Here is a 20,051-nt window from a genome sequence, read left to right as displayed (position 1 = left end):
AGTGAACTGACCACAGGGGCTACAGACAACTCACTGCTGGAGGAAGATGATGCCGCTGGCTCTGTTGCACTGCCTAATTGTGGACCAAATGACAGGACTGCATCATGGGTCTACCACCTTCCAACTTCAGTTGATAGTCACCGGACTGCCTCAGTTGACAGACAAGGCCAGACTGTTTCCTGTGACTTACCTATTGACCTGGACGAGACACTTGACACACAGGACCGGACTGAATCCTATGACTTCACTGCTGATAGACCTGATCAGACCGTTTCACCTGACTTACCTGTTGGAATAGACTGTCAGCCTGACCAGACAGACATAGAACCTATCCCTTTTATGCCAGCCAATGACTTGCAGTCCTCAGTTGTAGGTGCTGTAGTTAGAGCTAGTGTGCTACCATCCCGACTACACACCGCTAATGATGGGATACTTGGGGTGAGAACTAGATGTGGGAGAGTTGTTAGGCCTGTCGTGAGGCCGATTCAAAACATGCACCGGAAGGTTCTTGCTGGGCTTTAATGTTTTTCATTTTGTCATTCTATAAACTGTGAAAGTGGCATTTTTTCTTATTTTAGGGCGACCACCTCTGTGTGATATACAAACATGTGTGAGACTTTGAGACCCAGGTGGTTTAAGTGTGTACTGTGTAAATTATGAGATATCTGGTAGTCTAACATGTAGATGGGCATGCTTTTCTATGAATGTTGGAAGGATTTGCAACCCTTTCTCATTCTAATTCCTTGGGAATGGTCATTGACCGGAATGCTTGGTGTATGTGATCTGAACAGTAGGGGAGAGCGGGGTAAGATGAGCCACTTTTTACATTTTTCATCATAACTACATGTTAAAGCCATTTTTGCTTCCAGTCTACACACCATACCAAATTTCAAAGTGTACTGTTACTATCTGAGCAAAAAATAATTGATAAGCTCTTATGGTTAGAGTGATATTACCTCTTGAAAAAAAATGTCAAGTGGCTCAACTTACCCCATGCACGGGGTAAGATGAGCCACTGTGTGGGGTAAATTGAGCCAACACAAAACATGTTAGGTTAACAAAGTAAACAACTTTTATTATTAGAAATGCAATCAGTGAATCAAGTCAAGTCAATCAAGTGGGGGATAGGGCCGTTGCATAGAGAAGGGGAGATGAAGAGAGAGGTGATAGAACGAGATGGGATAGGGAGGGATAGATAGATGGATAGAGAGAGAGAGATATGCATAGATAGATAGAAAGAGGGATGGTTAGAGAGGGAATGAGAGATATACTATATTATAGAAATGACTAAAACAGTAGAACAGTGCCAAAAAATCTTATTTCTTTCAGTAGGTTAAAACATTGCTAAAACATGCAGCAATCATTCCATCAATCATTTCATCATTATTCAATGTTCCAAGCGTTCAAATTGCAAGGGAACACCATTTGCCTCTCCCTCCGTGCTGTCCCCCCAACAGTAAAGGGGTGGGGCAATTTTTTCACAATATCCTGTCTTGACAGGACAGTCTTATCTTTCTCTTTGAAGACAAAGGTCGGCTTTCTTGCAGAGCCATGGCATGACCGGCTTCTTTTGACAAATCTTGCCTCTATTTTGAAGACATCCAATTTGATTATCTGGCCAATGAAGAAATGCACTTTCTTCTTCCCCGTGAATTTTGCCACAACATAATCCCCCACATCTAACAACTGGTCTTCCTCATCTGATGTCATATATATATATATATATATATATATATATATATATATATATATATATATATATATATATATATATATATATATATAATGTTGTTGTCATATATGACCAGTAAATGTGAAAACTTAAGTGTCATCCATATTGGGTAAGCTCAGCCACCAATGGGGTAAGTTGAGCCAGTGGCTCAACTTGCCCCACATCTAATGGCTCGTCTTACCCCGTGGCCACCATTTTGTAGAAAAATGCTAATAAAGGGGATTAGGCTAATCAAAATTATTTTTATTAGCATTCATATCATAGCTTAGAAAGCCACTAACTTAACCCTAATGTGTCTAAATATTATTCTACTTTTGTCTTCTCTAAATCATCTTCACTGTGGACAAACATGGAATTGACTTAGAAAGCACAAAAACACATTTTTATAAATATCTCCCTCACCTAGTTTGACATGTGGTGCTCCTCTCCACAAGTGTAAGTAAATGGTCCCGCCCCCCTTTGAATGTGGTCACATGATCACATTTGTTTACTGTTTCTTAGAAACAGGGGGTGGCTCATCTTACCCTCTGGCTCATCTTACCCCGCTCTCCCCTACAGTGTATTTTTTTATTATTTTTATTATTTTTTTTTACTCTGTGCATTTGTATGTAGTTGTTGGTACTTGATATGTTTTGTTATGTAGTGTCCTCACAGCACTTATATCCATGTCTTTTACTTTGATCCTAGTTGTTTGAATGGGCAAGTGGAGATCAGTAGGGGGGAATGTAACAGAGTCATATGTTCCACTTGACATTATCAGCTGTCTGAAAACTTTTTTTATTTTGTTAGAATTCTTTCTATTTAATATATGATGAATGAGCACAGGCGGCACGGTGGTGTAGTGGTTAGCACTGTTGCCTCACAGCAAGAAGGTCCGGGTTCGAGCCCTGTGGCTGGTGAGGGCCTTTCTGTGCGGAGTTTGCATGTTCTCCCCGTGTCCGGGTGGGTTTCCTCCGGGTGCTCCGGTTTCCCCCACAGTCCAAAGGCATGCAGGTTAGGTTAACTGGTGACTCTAAATTGACCGTAGGTGTGAATGGTTGTCTGTGTCTATGTGTCAGCCCTGTGATGACCTGGCGACTTGTCCAGGGTGTACCCCGCCTTTCGCCCGTAGTCAGCTGGGATAGGCTCCAGCTTGCCTGTGACCCTGTACTGTAGAACAGGATAAAGCAGCTAGAGATGATGATGAGATGAGATGAGATGAGATGAGATGAGATGAGATGAGATGAGATGAGATGAGATGAATGAGCGCCCTCTACTGACGCTACTGCAGACATTACGGGGATTTCCCCACATACGTTACCAGTCTGCAGTAGCCTGTCTTATGGTAAGTTTGTGTACAATGAGCTCCACTTAAATAGTTGAATAAATAGGTTTCATTTGTAGAAATATTACTTTTGCAAAGAGTATCTGCAAGTGGAGAGTTTCACATTTAATGCAAGGTGCTCAAATATCGTCTTTGTTTTATTTTATCTCTTGTACTTTGGTTTGTTAAAATAACCATGTTGTGCTAATCAGGGAGTCTAGCTAGCGTTACCTGATGTAAGCAGTAGTCAATAGTGAATGAATATTTTCTTTCTGTCTTCAGCTACTTGTAATCCACGGATTCGCTGTGAGACATTTACGAAGTCTGTTGTTATCAGGTACACATGGGTGTTCATATGGTAGTTTTATGTTCTGTTATTTTAATGCATACATATATGCTACCAGTCTACAGTAGCCTGTCTTATGCTACTTGTAATCCACGGATTCGCTGTGAGACATTTACGAAGTCTATTGTTATCAGGTGCACACGGGTATATGAATAAATGGCTGGGAGCCAAAAAGGAGTGATTGATGAGTTTTATTTGCCTACACAACGCAAAAGAGAGAGAGAGAGAGTAAACAACTGCTAGACTACCACCAAAATCCAAGAGAGGAGTATGAAGCTCGCAGGCCACATAAGACGACATGACGACCTCAATCAATCATGTCAAGCAAGTTCGGACCCCCATTACCCTACCTCTCCAACTGACTTTATCCTGCATTGCCCCAGGCAGTTCTTCTACTAGGCAGCCTGTGTCGTCCCGCAGTTGATCGATGTAGGTACGTGCGGGATGACCCACAGAGGTGGTACAGTGTTTGGGCTGCCATAGAAGGAGATCACTAGCCAGCTCTTCCTTGTTGTGCCAACAGTGGCCAACAAACTGTAATCTTCTCTCCCAGGTGGTTGCCGATATGGGGGGAATAAATCCGTATAGTTCTTTATTTGTTAGATGGTCTTTCCAGGAGATACTTAAAGCTGTTCTTAACATTCTTGTAAAGGCACCGTCGAGTGAGGATTGGAGTTTGGAGGTGAGTGTCCAGGTAGTTGACCCATAAACCAGGACAGATTCAACGGTGGCTCTGAAGAAGTTACATTTTAGGTCTGGTGGAAGGTTGGATTTCCAAACTTTATCCAAGCTGTTTAGAGCTACCCAGACTTTTCTGAGACAAAACTTGATGTCTGTCTTGGAGGATGCAATGTTGCTGCCTAGATATATGAACTCATGACAATCTACTGGTGCACAAGCTGCTGTTCTGGGACCGGAAGCATGGAAAGCAAGGACACGAGTGTCCCCACCTTACATTCCTTAACATGTTTTACAGAGACACTGAGCTTGATAGTGTTGCTGAGATAGAAAGCCTGATTCTAGACAGACATGTGTGGTGGTGTACCATAGCATCTCGGATGATGCAATCGCCTAAGTAAGTAAGTAAGTCCATCTGTGGTTCTTCCCTAAACTGTTTCCACAAAGTTGGAAGTGCACAATTGTCTAGAATATCTTTGCATGCTGTAATTAAATAGAATCAATTTAAATGTCATGATATCTTTTTAATTAGGATAAGAATAACTTAAATGTATACAATAACTTAAACAGAGCTTTCCTTTTGTCAAGAGGCTTGATAACTCAAGTTGCATTTTATTTTTCCTTCAGCTTCACTTTTCAGTGACTTTTACTCACATGCACACACTCATACACACACAGTGTTGGATTGTTCAGTTCTGTCTCTCTCTGGTTACTGGTTTCTCTCTGCAAGAATACAAGAGAGACACATAAATAGATTGCCAGTAATCAAACACAGGTGAAACTCACTATGCTGGTTCTACATGACTTCTCCCCGCCCACAGCTGATGTCCGATCACGGCCCCACTGCCACGGACACAATACATTTACGAAATCACACTGTGGCATATTATCATAATTAATCAATAGCAAGTAAGAGATGAAAACTGGAAAGGTGATTGTCTGGAATGATTTTAGAAATGGTCATCATTTAGGTATCATTTTGAAATATTCTCCATATTTTGTCCATATTCTTGACAAAAATGCTAAGACATCTAACAATAAGGGATAGATAGTGAATACTTTACACTACTTTATAGTACTTTGCACGCAGTTATTACATTTATACATTTCTTGGAGCTACATTTATAATTGATTGCACTATAGACCCTTTTCAGTCACGTGACCTTCGTAAACGCGACCGCCATTTTGGACATGTAGTGGACTTCGGCTCGAATTGGTTTGAATGCGAGGAAGGCGACACACATAAAAGAAAAAGGAGCGAGATGCAGAAAACTGTATTTACTAGTTTACTGTAATTATGATCTGGCAGCTATTTACACCGGATCCAGTGTAAATAGCTGCCGGAGCCAATGTCCGAGCTTGCCGGAGCGCGCTCCAGCCGGCCGCGAGCTAGCGCACTCCAGAACCTCGGACGTTGGCTCCGGCAGCTATTTACACTGGATCCGGTGTAAATAGCTGCCAGATCATAATTACAGTAAACTAGAATGGAATGTTAACAGCAATGTAATGCCTTTTCTGGCTAATTTTATTCGTCTTACCTCCAACAAAGTGGTCACTACACAAGCGTTGGTATGCCGCTATCCATCTTCTCCGTCGGTCAGCATCTACCGGGATCCGATAAAATGATAACCCTTACCTTGTTTGTTGATGGTTACTACATCCAGGTGCACAACAATATAGTGGCATGATGGAAGTCTTGCTGAAAATAAACACTTTCTTTGCTGCAGTTCCTCAATGTTGGCTGTGGTAAACTACTGGTAGTACATGTCCAAAATGGCGGCCGCATTTTTCGTGACGTCACGTGAAAAGGGTCCATAGGTCATGTAAAGTCAGACAACAGGTGTTTCACTTGTGTTAATAATTACAATACAATAAACATGAGATATATGAGGTCTCATTCTCATTATCTCTAGCTGCTTTATCCTGTTCTACAGGGTCACAGGCAAGCTGTGTTCAATAAAATACAATACATAATCATAAGAGGAAATGTACTTTAAAAAAACTTTTGGCATGATAATAAAGGCAAACAAGTCTGATATGACCAGTCAATTGGAGTGTCGAGTTCCTTTACTGTTTATAAGAGTAGCAGTGTGAATGTTTGTCTTGGGCAGCAAAACTTTATTCATGAGGTAACGAAAGTGGTGCTGTCTGGTGATATTTAGTTTCCTTCTCATGATGTACAGGTTAGATAACTCCATCCTTGTACTGGATGGAGCCTTATGTTTTATTGTATCACTGATGATCCAGAAGATGAGTAACAATAACAACATGATGAGTGTGAAGGGTTTCAATGTCCATGGTTCAGATCCATGGCTTGGGTTGAAACACAGAGATATTATCATCATTACAATTAAATACAAGTCTGTATTATAATAGTTAGACATTGTAATAGTCTAGGTTTTAAAACCAGAAGATAATTGGAACACAAGATAGAGAAATTAGAACTAGAAAATGAAGACCAAAGACAGAAATACTGTATTACACTGCCTTGCATAAGAATTTAGCACAATTAACTTTTTCCACATTTTGTAGCACTGGTCTGGAATTGAAACAGATATAATTGGGATTTTTAACATTTCATTTAAACAATATGTGTAACAAGGACTCAGGAAATTTCCCCTTCCCTGTCAGCAAATGTTGGACTCCTGACTCCAAGTGTGACCTCTAACACTCACACTACAGTATTAGGTTACTTCCTGGCTGTTCCTGGTTCTCTGATCATGAATTTACTGATTCCTCATGTTGTGTGTACAACCCCAATTCCAAAAAAGTTGGGACGCCGTGTAAACTGTAAATAAAAACAGAGTGCGATGATTTGCAAATCTTGAAAACCCTATATTTCATTGAAAATAGTACAAAGACAGCATATCAAATGTTGAAACTGAGAAATTGTATTGTTTTTTGAAAAATATATGCTCATTTTGAATTTGATGTCAACATGTTTCAAAAAAGTTGGGACGGGGCATGTTTACCACAAGGTTGTATCACCTCTACTTTTACAGTAACAATACTCTGTCGACATTTGGGAACTGAGGAGACCAATTGCTGTAGTTTTGAAAGAGAAATGTTGTCCCATTCTTGCCTGATATACAATTTCAGTTGCTCAACAGCTCGGGGTCTTCTTTGTTGTATTTTGCTCTCCATAATGCACCAAATAATTTAAATGGGAGACAGGTCTGGACTGCAGGCAGGCCAGTTTAGCACCCAGACTCTTTTACGATGGAGCCATCCAGTTTTAATATGTGCAGAAAGTAGTTTGGCATTGTCTTGCTGAAAAAAAGAAGGCCTTCCCTGAAAAAAGATTTTGTCTGGATGGCAGCATTATTGCTCTGAAACGTGGACATATCATTCAGCATTAATGATGCTTTCCCATGTGTACAAGCTACCCATGTCATGAGCATTAATGCACCCTCATACTGTCACAGATGCTGGCTTTTGAACTGTGCACTGATAATACTTGTGTAATATTATACGTACATGTATATCGTATAATATAATCAATAATATTCATGTTAGTATTTGGGCTTTGGATTAGTTAATCAACTTTGGATTGTGAACTTTGAGTTTTTATTAAAAACTTTCTAAAATATCTCCTTGCATTTTGTCTGAGTCTCCATTGTTAAAATATGTCATACAAGATATTTTATGGTAAGGTAAAAAAAAAAAAGCATAAATATTAACCGGCTCAATACTTGGTGTTTCAACCCAACCTTTGGCTGAAATTTCTGGTGCCAGTCTTATCTTAATGTGTCCAGAGCTGTTACAAGCTGTATACGCGGTCACCAGACCACCAGAGCCTCATGATTTTGAAGTAGATATGCTGACATTACTATCATTTAGTGAAATTATTTATGTATGTGACAGCTGCATGTGGTCCCTCTTGTGGACTTTTGCAGTACACTGCAAAAGTCTTAGGCGCATGTAAAGAAATGCTGTCAACCAAAAATGGCTTCAAAATAATGAAATGAAATGTTTCAACATAAAAAAATTCTATAAACAGTAAGCCATAATAAATGAAACAAAGTCAATATTTGATGTGAGACGATCCTTTGCTTTAAAAAAAAATAGTAGTCTCAGGTCCAATGAGTGCAGTTTGATAAGGAAATGAGCTGTAGGTTTTACTGAGCATCTTGCAGAACCAGCCACAGTTCTTCTGGACACTTTGACTGTCACACTCGCGTCTTAATTTTGCACCAAAACCCAGTAGCCTTCATTATGTTTTCTTTTTTAATCTGAAAAGTGCTCTCTTATGTAATATGCTGCTCAGATACAAATATTTTTTCTGTAATATTTAATTTTGTGCTGGAAAACAAACATTCGGAACTCTAAAATATTTTTGTACTGATTCAATAATGTAGAAGTCATAAAACAGAAATATGTAACAAAGCTTGTATGAAAAAAAAATAGGGTGCCAAAGATTTTTGTACAGTAATGTATGTAACTAAATTAGGGAACTAATGTGACTAATGTCAGAAGATCATGAAGGGTTCATATCTATCTGAGGCAGAAAAGCACAAAAGGAAAAAGTTAGTGGCTAACCACCTAGCTAAGTAGTGTCTAGAATAAGGAGTGTCAGGCTAATACACATTAAGTGTTTTTAGCTATGATACCAGTAACCTGTTGACTTTAATCACAGCTCAGGTGTTCGAAACATCGATCACCTATAGATCATTTCAGAACTATAGCAAATCTGGTGATAATAACCAATGAATAAATGATTTTCCTGAGTTCAAACCTTTCACCAAGCTAAACAGCATAATGGTCTTATTCTAGGCGCTATAAGAAAATATTTTGGGCCATTACCAGCAACAGAAACAACAGAAAGTTGTGATGCAGGTTCATTTTTAAGTCAAATTCAGCATTTAATTTTGTTGTGGATGCAGTTTTAGTTCAGTTGTTTTTATTTTATTTTTATTAAACTGTTCCCTTATCCAAAATCCTCTATAAAGTATTCATTTTGTTTATTATTGCATATAAAATAATGATGATGATGTCCGTCCTTCGGGGTTGAAGATGACCATGACTTCAATTTGGTGGGTGGCAGCTGTGGGTCCGGAGATGACTGATGAGGCCAATCTGGGCTTTGAAGGTATGCACACATGTGTGGCACACATGGATAGGTGCTGTAATAGAGTGTGCATGTTCCACGTGCCATGGTTGAGTACCTTCACTATCTTTTTGTCGTGTTTCGATGGCTGAATTGGATTTCCGCCAGCTGCAGCGTGCTGGCCAGGGTGAGGTGAAGCCAGCTATGTTTGGGGCACCTTTTCTAGCCCCTTCCTCCATGGAGGTGAGCAGAGTGAATCCTAAATAGGGCTGCTCAGACACTCAGGGGACTGCTGAACTCTGCTGCCACTTCGTTCCAGCAGAGAGCGACCGTATGCCCTGGGCCGCCTACATGCAGGATTGTGACTACAGCTTTAGTGTTTCCACACCTGCTGCTTCACCACTTGTCCATCACCTCACTCACTCACTCATCCTTGCTGGCTCGTGAGAGCGTGGCGCCTCGGCAGATGACCCTCCAGTTCGTTCTGTTCTCGGCAGCAAGCCAGGCTGTGTGGAGGTTAAGTCCGGCCTCTCTCAGGTCTGCCTTAAGCTGGTCAAGCCACCTGGTCCGGGGTCTCCCTCTGGGGCGGGACCAGTGGGGTGGGGCGGGTTCCCTGATCAGGTTGGCCAGCTTGAGAGGTGGTGTTGTTCTGGCTATGTGGCCGAAGAGACGGAGGCGGGCTGATCGGATTAGTCTGGAGACTGGTGGCTGGTTGGTCAGCTGGCGTACTGTGGCATTCGAGGTGAAGTTGTACCACTGGAGCCTCAGTATCCTATGCAGACACTTGCTGTCAAAGGCGTCCAGGAGCCGTTCTTGAGTGGCTGTCAGGGTCCAGGCTTCTGCGTCATACAACAGGATCGACAGTACCAGGCTGTTGTACAGTCTGATCTTAGTGTGGAGAGGGAGACGACTGGTGGTCCAGATGGTGGAAAGGGCTGCCATGGCTGCAGTAGCCCGGCCAATGCGGGTCCTGATGTCTGCTGTGCTTTTGCAGTTGGAGGTCAGGATGCTGCCAAGGTAGCTGAACTAATCCACCACTTCCACCTCCTGGGTGCTGATTACTGGTGTAGCTGGGGACAATTCGAAGTTGCTTAGGCTTTGGATCTTTGTTTTGTTCCAGCTGATCATCAGTCCCAGTGGTTTGGTTGCCTTGTCCATGACCTTGAGGGCGAGGTGGAGGGTCTGAACTAATTCGGCAAGGATGGCCACATCATCTGCATAGTCCAGATCAGGGATGGTCATGTTGCCAAAGCTAGCTCCACAGGCACTCTGAGCCACAGTGCTTCCCATCACGTGGTTGATGGCGGTGTTGAAGATGGTTGGTGCCAAAACGCATCCCTGCCAGATGCCGCTGTTTATGAGGATGGTGTCTGACAGCATCCCGTTCACTCTTACGCAGGAGACTGTGTTGGAGTAGAGGAGGGACAGCAAGTCCAGCAGCTTTGCAGGGACTTCCAGGAACTTGAGAATCTTCCACAGAGCTTTCCTGCCCACGGAGTCAAATGCTTGCTTTAAATCCACATAGGCAGCATAGAGAGGCTTCCTGTACTCCCGTCTCATCTCTGCTAGGAGCCTAAGTGTCAGGATCCTATCGACTGTGGAGCGGCCTGGGGTAAATCCACTCTGTTCCTGTCGTTGCTTCCGGAGAAGAAGCGGTCGCGGTCTGGTTAGGATGATGTGGGCAAACGCTTTCCCTGGGATGCTCAGCAAGGTTATACCCCTGTAGTTGCTGCAGTTGCTCTTGGGGCCCTTCTTCCAAAAGGGGAGAATGATTCCATGACGCCAGTTGGTAGGGATGGTCTCAGAGTTCCAGACGCAGGAGATCAGAGAGTGCAGTTGTTTCACCATGGGTGGGCCACCGTGTAGCAGCAGTTCAGGAGGAATGCCATCAGCACCAGCAGCCCATCCAGGCTGGAGCTTGCGTATGGCCTTCTCTACCTCATCTGGGCTGGGGGGCTCAGTTGAGATGGACTTGTCCTCAGTGGCCTGGGCTGCTAAGGCATCCAGCTCTGGAGATGGGGGTGGCGGTGGCTGATTGAGGAGTTGAGAGAAGTGTTCTTGCCAGCGATCCAGCTGTTGTTCAGGCGTATCCAGGTCGGATCCATCTAGAGCTGTCACACAGGCTGTAGGAGGGGTTGTTTTCCCTGTGAGGGTTCTGAGTGTCTTGTACAGGGTGCCCTGGTTCCCCCTACATGCAGCTGACTATGCTGTATCAGCGAGTTTGTCAAGCCACTGTTGCTTGTCTCTGCGCAGTAGTTGGTTTCTTACCAGGTTCAAGCGTCTGTACTCGTCTTGTTTCCCTCTCAGTCTGGCCTCTCTCCATTCCTCCACCACTCTGAGTGTCTCCTCAGATAGAAAGTCCTTCTTTCTGGTTCTCCTACAGCCAAGTACCTTTGCTGCAGAGCTTGTAATATTTTCTTTGAATGATCCCCAGATTTCCTCCAGACTATCCTTGATAGAGGGTTCAGATAATACTGCAAAGCAGTATTGAAGATCGAGTTGAAAACTGGCTTTGACTTCTTCTGCCTTGAGTCTGGACAGATCAAACTTGTGTTGCTTGCTTGACATGGAGTTCTTCTGCAGGTGCAGGCTGACAGTCATGGCAAGCAGCCGATGGTCTGTGTTTCCAAATTCCGTGCTGCAGTAGACCCGGCAGTCAATGGAGGTATGCCAACACCTACTGGTGAGGATGTGGTCCACTTCCTTAGTGGTGTGGCCATCATTACTAATCCATGTCATGCAGTGGATTCTCTTGTGTGGGAAGAAGGATCGTTCAGAGCGAAGGTTGTAGCTAGAGCAGAACTCCTGGAGTCTCCTGCTGTTGTCGTTGCAGGTGCCTGTACCATGGGGCCCAAGTGACCCCTCAAACCCCTGTCTGTCTGTGCCTGGTGTGGCATTTAGATCCCCTAGAATCCAAATGATGTCGTGCCTGGAAATCCCGCTGTGAGGTCTGACAGTTTAATGTAGAAATCGTCCTTTTCAGGTTCAGAAGCTGCATCCATTGAAGCGTAAGCTACGATGACTGTGATCCTTCCATGTTTATGTCGTAGGCGGGCTAGGAGCAGCCTATTGTTGACAGGTTTCCAGAAGATCAGAGCACGCTGAGCTGGGGGTGCGAGGGCGAGTGCCACTCCTTGGCGGTGTATGTTGTCCTCCCTTCCGGACCAAAAAAAAGGTGTATCCATTTGCTGTATGGGTTCCTGTACCAGTCCAGCGGACCTCGGTGAGGCCCGCCATGGAGACGTTCAGGTGTGCAAGTTCATTTGAGACTAACTGTGCTGACCCTTCCCTTCCCATGGACAGCACATTCCATGTTGCTATCCTCAAAGTGTTACCATTAGGCTTCTTCCGTATATCTAGTCGTTCCTGGGTCAATGCTCCGTTAAGATCAGTCTGATCAGAGATTCTCATTTGTCGAGGTTTCGTCACAAGAATTTTTTAAGTGGTGGGTTGCTGGCCCTGCACACAACCCCACCTGGTTTTGTAGACCGCCCATCAAGGACTGAGGTGGTGCAGGTGCTATTAGCCAGCAGCAGCTCCCCTGGGATCCATCCCACCATGGTAGAACCTTCCAGGAGCAGGGAGAACCTTACAGGACAGGCCTGATGGTTTCCCCCATGCCCCTGGTGGTATCGCAACCCAAGGTCATTGCTGTAGCTGTTGCCCGGAGGATACCGCTAGGAGGTTAGCACTCTGTCTTAACCCTCCATCACCACAGGACTTGAATTTGAATTTAAAGTCATGACTTGCGCATGACTTGGATTAGAGTGAGGGAGAGTTACACAGATGTCAGCCTCACTCTCTCGTCCCAACCTAACTGGATCCAGGGGCAAGACAGAATCAGGATGGCTGGAGCTAGGTCAGGATGCAGCAGATGGCCAACAGTGTTCTACATGTTGCACTGTGCCCTGATCGTGCTCCACAAATGCTTTGCTGGATCCGCCATCCTGTCTGTTGAACCACCAGGTAGCAGTCTCCTCTGCACAGTCTGCTGAGTCCAGTCTTCAGTTGTAACCCTGATCGGGGGAGCAAGGGGGTTGCTAGTGCTTGCTCAAGGCACCACCCCAGGCTAGTGGAGGGAAGGAGATGCCTTACAGTACTACTCCATTGCATGGTGATCAAGGATGGCACATGCCTACTGCCTTAAATATAAAATAATAGGATTGGTGTGGGCGGAGAGTCCCTGAGTAAGTTGAGTAAGACAGCTTTGCACGTCTGGATCCTGATACTTACTCTTCATGGACAAATTGCTCAAGGTCTGTCAGATTGGATGGAGATCATTGGTGGGGAAATGTTAGATTTTCACCAAATATAGGCCAAAAATTTCAATACCAGAGAATCTTTTTCCCACAAATATGCTAAGTCCTGAATGCACCCTCTGGCAAACTAAGATCAGAACCTTCTGAGTTGCCCCTTGGCCTCTCTTCAGTGCTTGTCTGACTAATGTCTTCCTTACTTACTCATTGAATTCTGCTGAACAACCTCCTCTCAGTAGAGTCCTGGTGGTGCCATATTCTTTCCATGTTTAAGAATGGATTTAATGGTGCTCCAGAGGATGTTCAAAAGCATGGGGTGTTTTTATAAACACTGATTAATACATTTCCAGACCTTTGTCCTTCGTTGTCCACAGCTTCTTGTGATAATTCCTTGGTTTCATGATAAAGTTCATTTAGGTATACAAACTCTGGTCATACTTTAATTGTGCACATGTGGACTCCATCCAAATAATTAGGTTACTTCTTATGGCAAGAGTTTAAACCAGAAGTAATTTCAGGGTTTCAGCTTATCCAGGATGAACACTTACATATAGAAACATTTTCTTTTTTCTTTTTAAATCATAGGTTGTTGTTGGTTTGGCTGTCGCAAGCGACAGATCCATGTTCAGCAGCAGCATCTCATCAGTCTCCTTTGCAGTCGTGAGCCCTGCGATGGCTCGCAAGTCCAATTGCTGATCCACAGATTCGTGGACATTTATCACAAGGATAACTTCCAGGTGCTGATATTCGTTCCTTTTGACAGTGACGATGCCCCTTCAGTTCTTCAATTCGACTCTCCTCAAAACTAGCCATGCCAACCTTCACTGTTGTTCTCCACCAGACTCTGTTCTGGGCAAGTACTTCAAAGTCTGATATGCCACATTTGGTCAGCAAACTCTTGAGAAGGTCCTTAAAACGCTTCTTTGGAGCACCAACTGGGCGCACACCATCAGACAGTTCACCATATAAAAGAGCATGCAGTAGTTTTTCTTCATCCATCCGAACAACGTGTCCTGCCCATCGAAGTCTTGCTTCCATAATGTAGGCCTCTATTCCACGTATGTGGCAGCGAGACAGGACTTCAGTGTTAGGTATACGATCCTGCCAAGATATTCCGTCAATCCTTCACAAACTGCGCATATGAAATGCATCAAGCTGTTTTACATGACATCGATATACTGTCCACGTTTCACAGCCATATAGCAACACTGTCAGAACAGCCACCTGATAGACAGACACTTTTGTTGTTAGAGATATGTCACGAGTGTTCCAGAGTGTTCCATAGGATATAATCCTGATAAAAACATTGAGTCATAAAATAAAATCTCAGTAATTTCCATTCCAGGTTGTAACGCAACAAAATGTAGAAAAGATCAAGTGAATACTTATGCAAGGTCCTGTTTTTTTCTCCCAAATAATCCATGAGTAAAGACAATAAAATACATGTTTACAGTCATTATCATCATCTTGAAAAGTGAGTGTCTGCAAGACAAGCAATTTCTTAATCAAATAATCCATGTCTATTCATGTGCTTGATCAGAATTGTTCTACTGAAAAGCATTGTTCTTTAGGACCACTATCTTACTCAGCTCATAAGCTGAAGTTGGGAACATGAGAAATGCTGCATGTCAGAACTACTTTAAATCGTTGTGTACAATGAGATACATAATGATGGGTCAAAGTCAGATCAAATACTGATGGGAAGCTTGACATAGTTTCCCAGTGTTATGGGTCAAAGTCAGTGCAAATACAGATGGGAAGCTTTGAATGTAATAAATGGTTGGTGAACCCAGCAGACAATGTAGCTCAACAAATTATGATGGACCTGTGCATCTTGTGCATCTCATCAGATAAGTTAATATTTCCCATATTTTTAAAGATGGTTTGACCTGCTGCATTTTCATGGTAAGAGCTTGCACAACTACTGAAACTGTGTGGCTAATTACCTCCGTCAAATTTGTTGGAGAAGGTCATGTTATCGCCTCTGTTTGTTTGCCTGTTCCCAATGTAACTCAAAAACTAGTGAACAGATTTTGATGAAATTTGGTGGAAAGGTGGGCCATGGGCCAAGGAACAACTGATTACATTTTGATGCAAATCCAGGCATGTAAGTGGATCCAGGATCCCGATATGTATGTGGATCTAGAATTTCTGTCTGTTCCCAATGTAACTCAAAAAGTAGTGAATGGATTTGAATGAAATTTAGTGTACAGCTTTAGTATTGTCCTAGGTTCAAGTGGTTTGATTATGATGTTCAAAATATGTGCCTTAGTGGAGCCATGCACTCTACCGTGTGCCCTTCTAGTTCCAGACATATTCTCATATACTATAGGGAGTCTCAATTCCGATAAATTTCCTATGATATCACATAAGTCAGACACAAATAAAGAGGGGAAAAAAGAAAGAAGACCTGGTTAACCCAAGGGAGTGTGTGGCTTACACAGAACAATGCATAAAATCATGCAGATACAGTACAAATCACGAGCTTCAGTTAATGTGCACTTCAAACATCAGAATGGGAAAAATTGTGATCTCAAAGTGTGACTTTCACTGTGGCACGGGTGTTGGTTTGAGCCAGATGAACTGATTTGGGTATTTCAGAAACTCCTGATCTCCTGGGGTTTTCACATACAACAGTCTTGAGAGTTTACACGGAATGGTGTGAAAAACAAAAAACTTTGAGTGGGCAACAGTTCTGTGGGTGGAAACAAACACCTTGTTGATAAGAGAGGTCAAAGGAAAATGGCCAGATTGGTTTGAGCTGCCAGGAAGGATATAGTAACTCATAGCAACTCTTTACAACTGTGGTGAGCAAAAAAGCATCTCAGCATGCAACAGCAAAATAACACATTGGGTTCCACTCCTGCAGCCAAGAACAGGAATCTTAGAATCAAGAACAAGTTCCTATTAAAGTGGCTGGTGAGTGTACTAATATGCAGAGGTGGAAAGTAACGAATTACATTACTCGCGTTACTGTACTTGAGTAGCTTTTTTGTGTACTTATACTTTTTCAAGTAATTTTTAAAGAGTGTACTTTTACTTTTACTTAAGTATGTTTTCTTTTAAGTAGTGTACTTCGGTACATTTTACATCACAACCGTTACTGAGTAAAAAAAAAATAAAATAAAAAAAGGCTAAAACAGAGAAGGGGAAATGCGTTCTGGAAATGAATCACGGGAAGGACAGTTGTTGCGCGCGAGTCTCACACAGATGATGGTGGACATGCACCGGCGCTTTAAGGGGGGGGGGGGACTCGCCCCTGGGCCACAGCCAATCAGGGGCCTTGTAATATTAATAAAATAATAAACTGTTGGAATCGTGGGCCTACATTAATGTACGGATAGAAATAAGGTTAGAAATAAATGAGCGCACAGTAGCCTGCTGTAAGAGACATGGTGGATGTGGTTCGCGAAACGAACACCCACAACTGGACCAGAATAAAATGGAACAAAATGTAACGTCACGCACGAAAGCGCGCCAAAGACTGCAGACTACTGAGACACACATTTAGAGGCTTTGAAAGATGAAGCGTTCACATGTTAGCGGGGCGCATAAAAGGAAAAAAAAGAGAGATGCAGGTAATGATAGAATCGTTGCCTAAAGTCACAGACTTTTTTAAGGTAAGGATCACCAATCTGTTCAGAATATCAGCTACTTATCAGTTATCAGCCTACCAGCAGCTAGGCTATGTGCAGCTAGGCTAGATATGCTATGATCTGTCCAACAGTAAAATAAATCAGTTGTGATTTGAATACGTGTCGTGTGATTTGAGTTATAATCCTGTTAGTATAATAGCATATTTCGATGGGAATAATAAAATGTCTAAAACAGCATCTACTGAAGAAATTGATGAAAAGATTGTAGGCTATAATGTTCACAGTTCGGGCAGCAGACAGTGTAAGCATACTGAGGGGAATAGCAATACAAAGCTAGCGCAGATCCACATTTCTCGCTAGCTGTGTTGGGTGTGTTGTTAACCCGTGTGGATTTAAGTGAAATACTTGAGAAGTTTTGTGGTCAAGACAGCGTTTTAAGGTAAGGACGCTTGATTATTAATGTTTGCCCGCCGTGGCTTGTTGTTGACGAAAGGCCCACGTGATTTTGCCTTATGCAGCTACTGTTAGCGTCATGCTTTGAACTAGGTTAAGCTCATTTGCGCTAAAGGATGGGTTGATTGAAGGACTTTGATGTAGCTAGTTTCTTTAAAAAAAATCGTATGCTCAAAACAGTATGCCCGTGTTCATCATGTTTAACTTTTTTCTTGATGGAGTGCGTGAAATAGGGCTGTGCGATGTCACCTTAATTGGCATCGACGATGTTTACAGTGCAAACGTCGTGATGGACGATCATATCGTGGGCCGGGGGGGGGGGGGGGGGGGGGGTATTTTAATACCACATTATTAAATATATTATTATTATTATTATTAAAAGCATTAGATACTCATCCGAGGCTTTGGCACGTTAAGAAAAAAAAGCGCTAGGTGATGTGGAATATTTGGCCTTGATAACGGATATGTGGTCCAGCTCCAACATGATGCCCTATATGTCAGCTACCGTACATTATGTGGACCGAGAGTGGGCAATGCAGTCCAAATGCCTGCAGACGAGTTTCATGCCAGAGACACATTCAGCGGACAATTTAGAAGACGCATTGCGCGAGACACTTGCCGAATGGAAAATAGAGGAGAAAAAGATCGCCTGTATAACAACGGGGCGAATACTGTCACAGCCATCAGGCAATTGAAATGGCCGTGGTTAAGTTGTTTTGGGCACAATTTGAACCTGGCCATAACCAACTCGCTTGCGCAACAGAGGGCCAGTACAGACCGAGCGTTTGGAGTTTGCCGAGCAGTCAACACTGCGTTTACGCACAGCTGGCTTCGGAGAAATGAGCTGCGCAAAGCGCAGGTGGAAATGAACCTCCCCGAGCACTCACTGATCACGGTAAGATATTAATCAGCTCTAACAATGAAAGACTAGTATTCAAACTATGAGAAGAAACTACACTTAAGCTATTACTCATTGTTTATTTACACCATATCAATTGAAGATGCGTTTCGGCCTTTAGTGCGCACTTGAATGCGCTAATTTTTCCAATTGATTAGTGTTTGAATTATTGCACCAGCTTTTAAAATCATGATTTAATATTGTTTTTTTTTTTTTTACTGTCTTTACATTTGTCAGAATCACCTTCATTCTTCCATTTGGTTTGACATTATGGCTTAGAGTGGACCATTTTGTGTCTGAAAGTAGGCCTATTTACCAGATTAAAGTTATTTGACTTCTGCCGAAGTCTGCGCTTCACTGCCGTTTGATAAGGTGAAATATTTCCCGACTGTTAATAGTGGCTATTTGTTTGAACAACATGACAAATTTTACATTAAAAGTATAGTGTAGGCTAAAAAATGAAGTCAAAATTTATTATTAGTAGCATACTGTATTTGTGAAACCACATGTTATGTTCACTAGCACGTCCCTGCACCATAGCCTATGTGAACAAGCGGTAATAGGATATTACTTTATAATGATTTATATAATTATGTATTTATAATATGTTATATATTTATATATTAAACAAAACTAACTAACTAAACTAACAAAAAACTAACTTTTTAGGTTAAATAGGCCCAGATGATACCGTATATGCATGATTAGTAGTAGTAGTAGTAGTAGTAGTAGAGTAACTTTATTGATCCCTAGAGGGAAATTAAAGTGTCAAGTAGCTTATACAAAAATACAAAAAACATATTAAACATATTATGACAGGAGGGGGCGTGGTATCACGATGGTGGCTCTCCATCGTGATGGATGACCACCATCGTCGATGGACGATGGCATCGTCTATCGGCACAGCCCTAGCATGAAATATTGTTGCAAGTGGTATTTTGATGCAGTCATGTCAAAAAGGCAGTTGAATGCACGGTCTCATTCAAGGAGAAGGAAGACTTGCATGATGCTTGAACATAGATCGGTAAAATAGACCCTAGTAGGACTTGGTTTTGTGTATTTCGGTCTGTAGAGTTATGAGTTTGGCCGCTGTCCATGGTGTTTACGTTTCATGTGGCCGCCGAGCCAAGTACCTTGACTTGCAGTGAATGTTTGTTTTCATGCCGCCGAGCTATTTTGATGTATTTTATTTTTTAAAAGGACTTGTCTGTAGGTGTGTGTGTTTTATGTTTACAACACATAGGTCTACATTATAGCGCACGCAGGCTTGTGTGGTTATCTCTGGCCATGCCCCTGCGTGAAAGTTACGCAGTATCACTGTCCTGTCCGTGGTAATAATCAGAACCGGCTCTGTAATGATAATGCGCGCGTTCTTCTCTCCCTCTGTGGTCGGATGTGTTGAGCGATGTGAGCGTGGGCCTTGCGCAGCTACGCTGAGCCAAACGTAACCTATCGTAGACTTCTAGGCTAATTACGCACTTACACTGTAAATGCTTGACACGTATTGCAAATAAAATAAGAGTGTTTTCCTGGCCAACGGTAAAGGTAGGGTTGACAGGTAGCCTATGAGGGGCCTAGCCCCTGGGCCACGGGTGTTGATAAAGCGCCCCTGCGGACATGGAGGAGACCGAGGAACCTGTGGTGGACGACCCTGGAGAAAACGCAATTTCTTCCAGTAATGAAGTGCACCCCTGGCCCTACATACGTGATCACTTCAGCTTCGTAGAGAAAAGGGGTGACAG

Source organism: Neoarius graeffei, chromosome 1, assembly GCF_027579695.1.
Source record: "Neoarius graeffei isolate fNeoGra1 chromosome 1, fNeoGra1.pri, whole genome shotgun sequence".
Taxonomy (NCBI): domain Eukaryota; kingdom Metazoa; phylum Chordata; class Actinopteri; order Siluriformes; family Ariidae; genus Neoarius; species Neoarius graeffei.
This window is presented reverse-complemented; position numbering follows the sequence as displayed.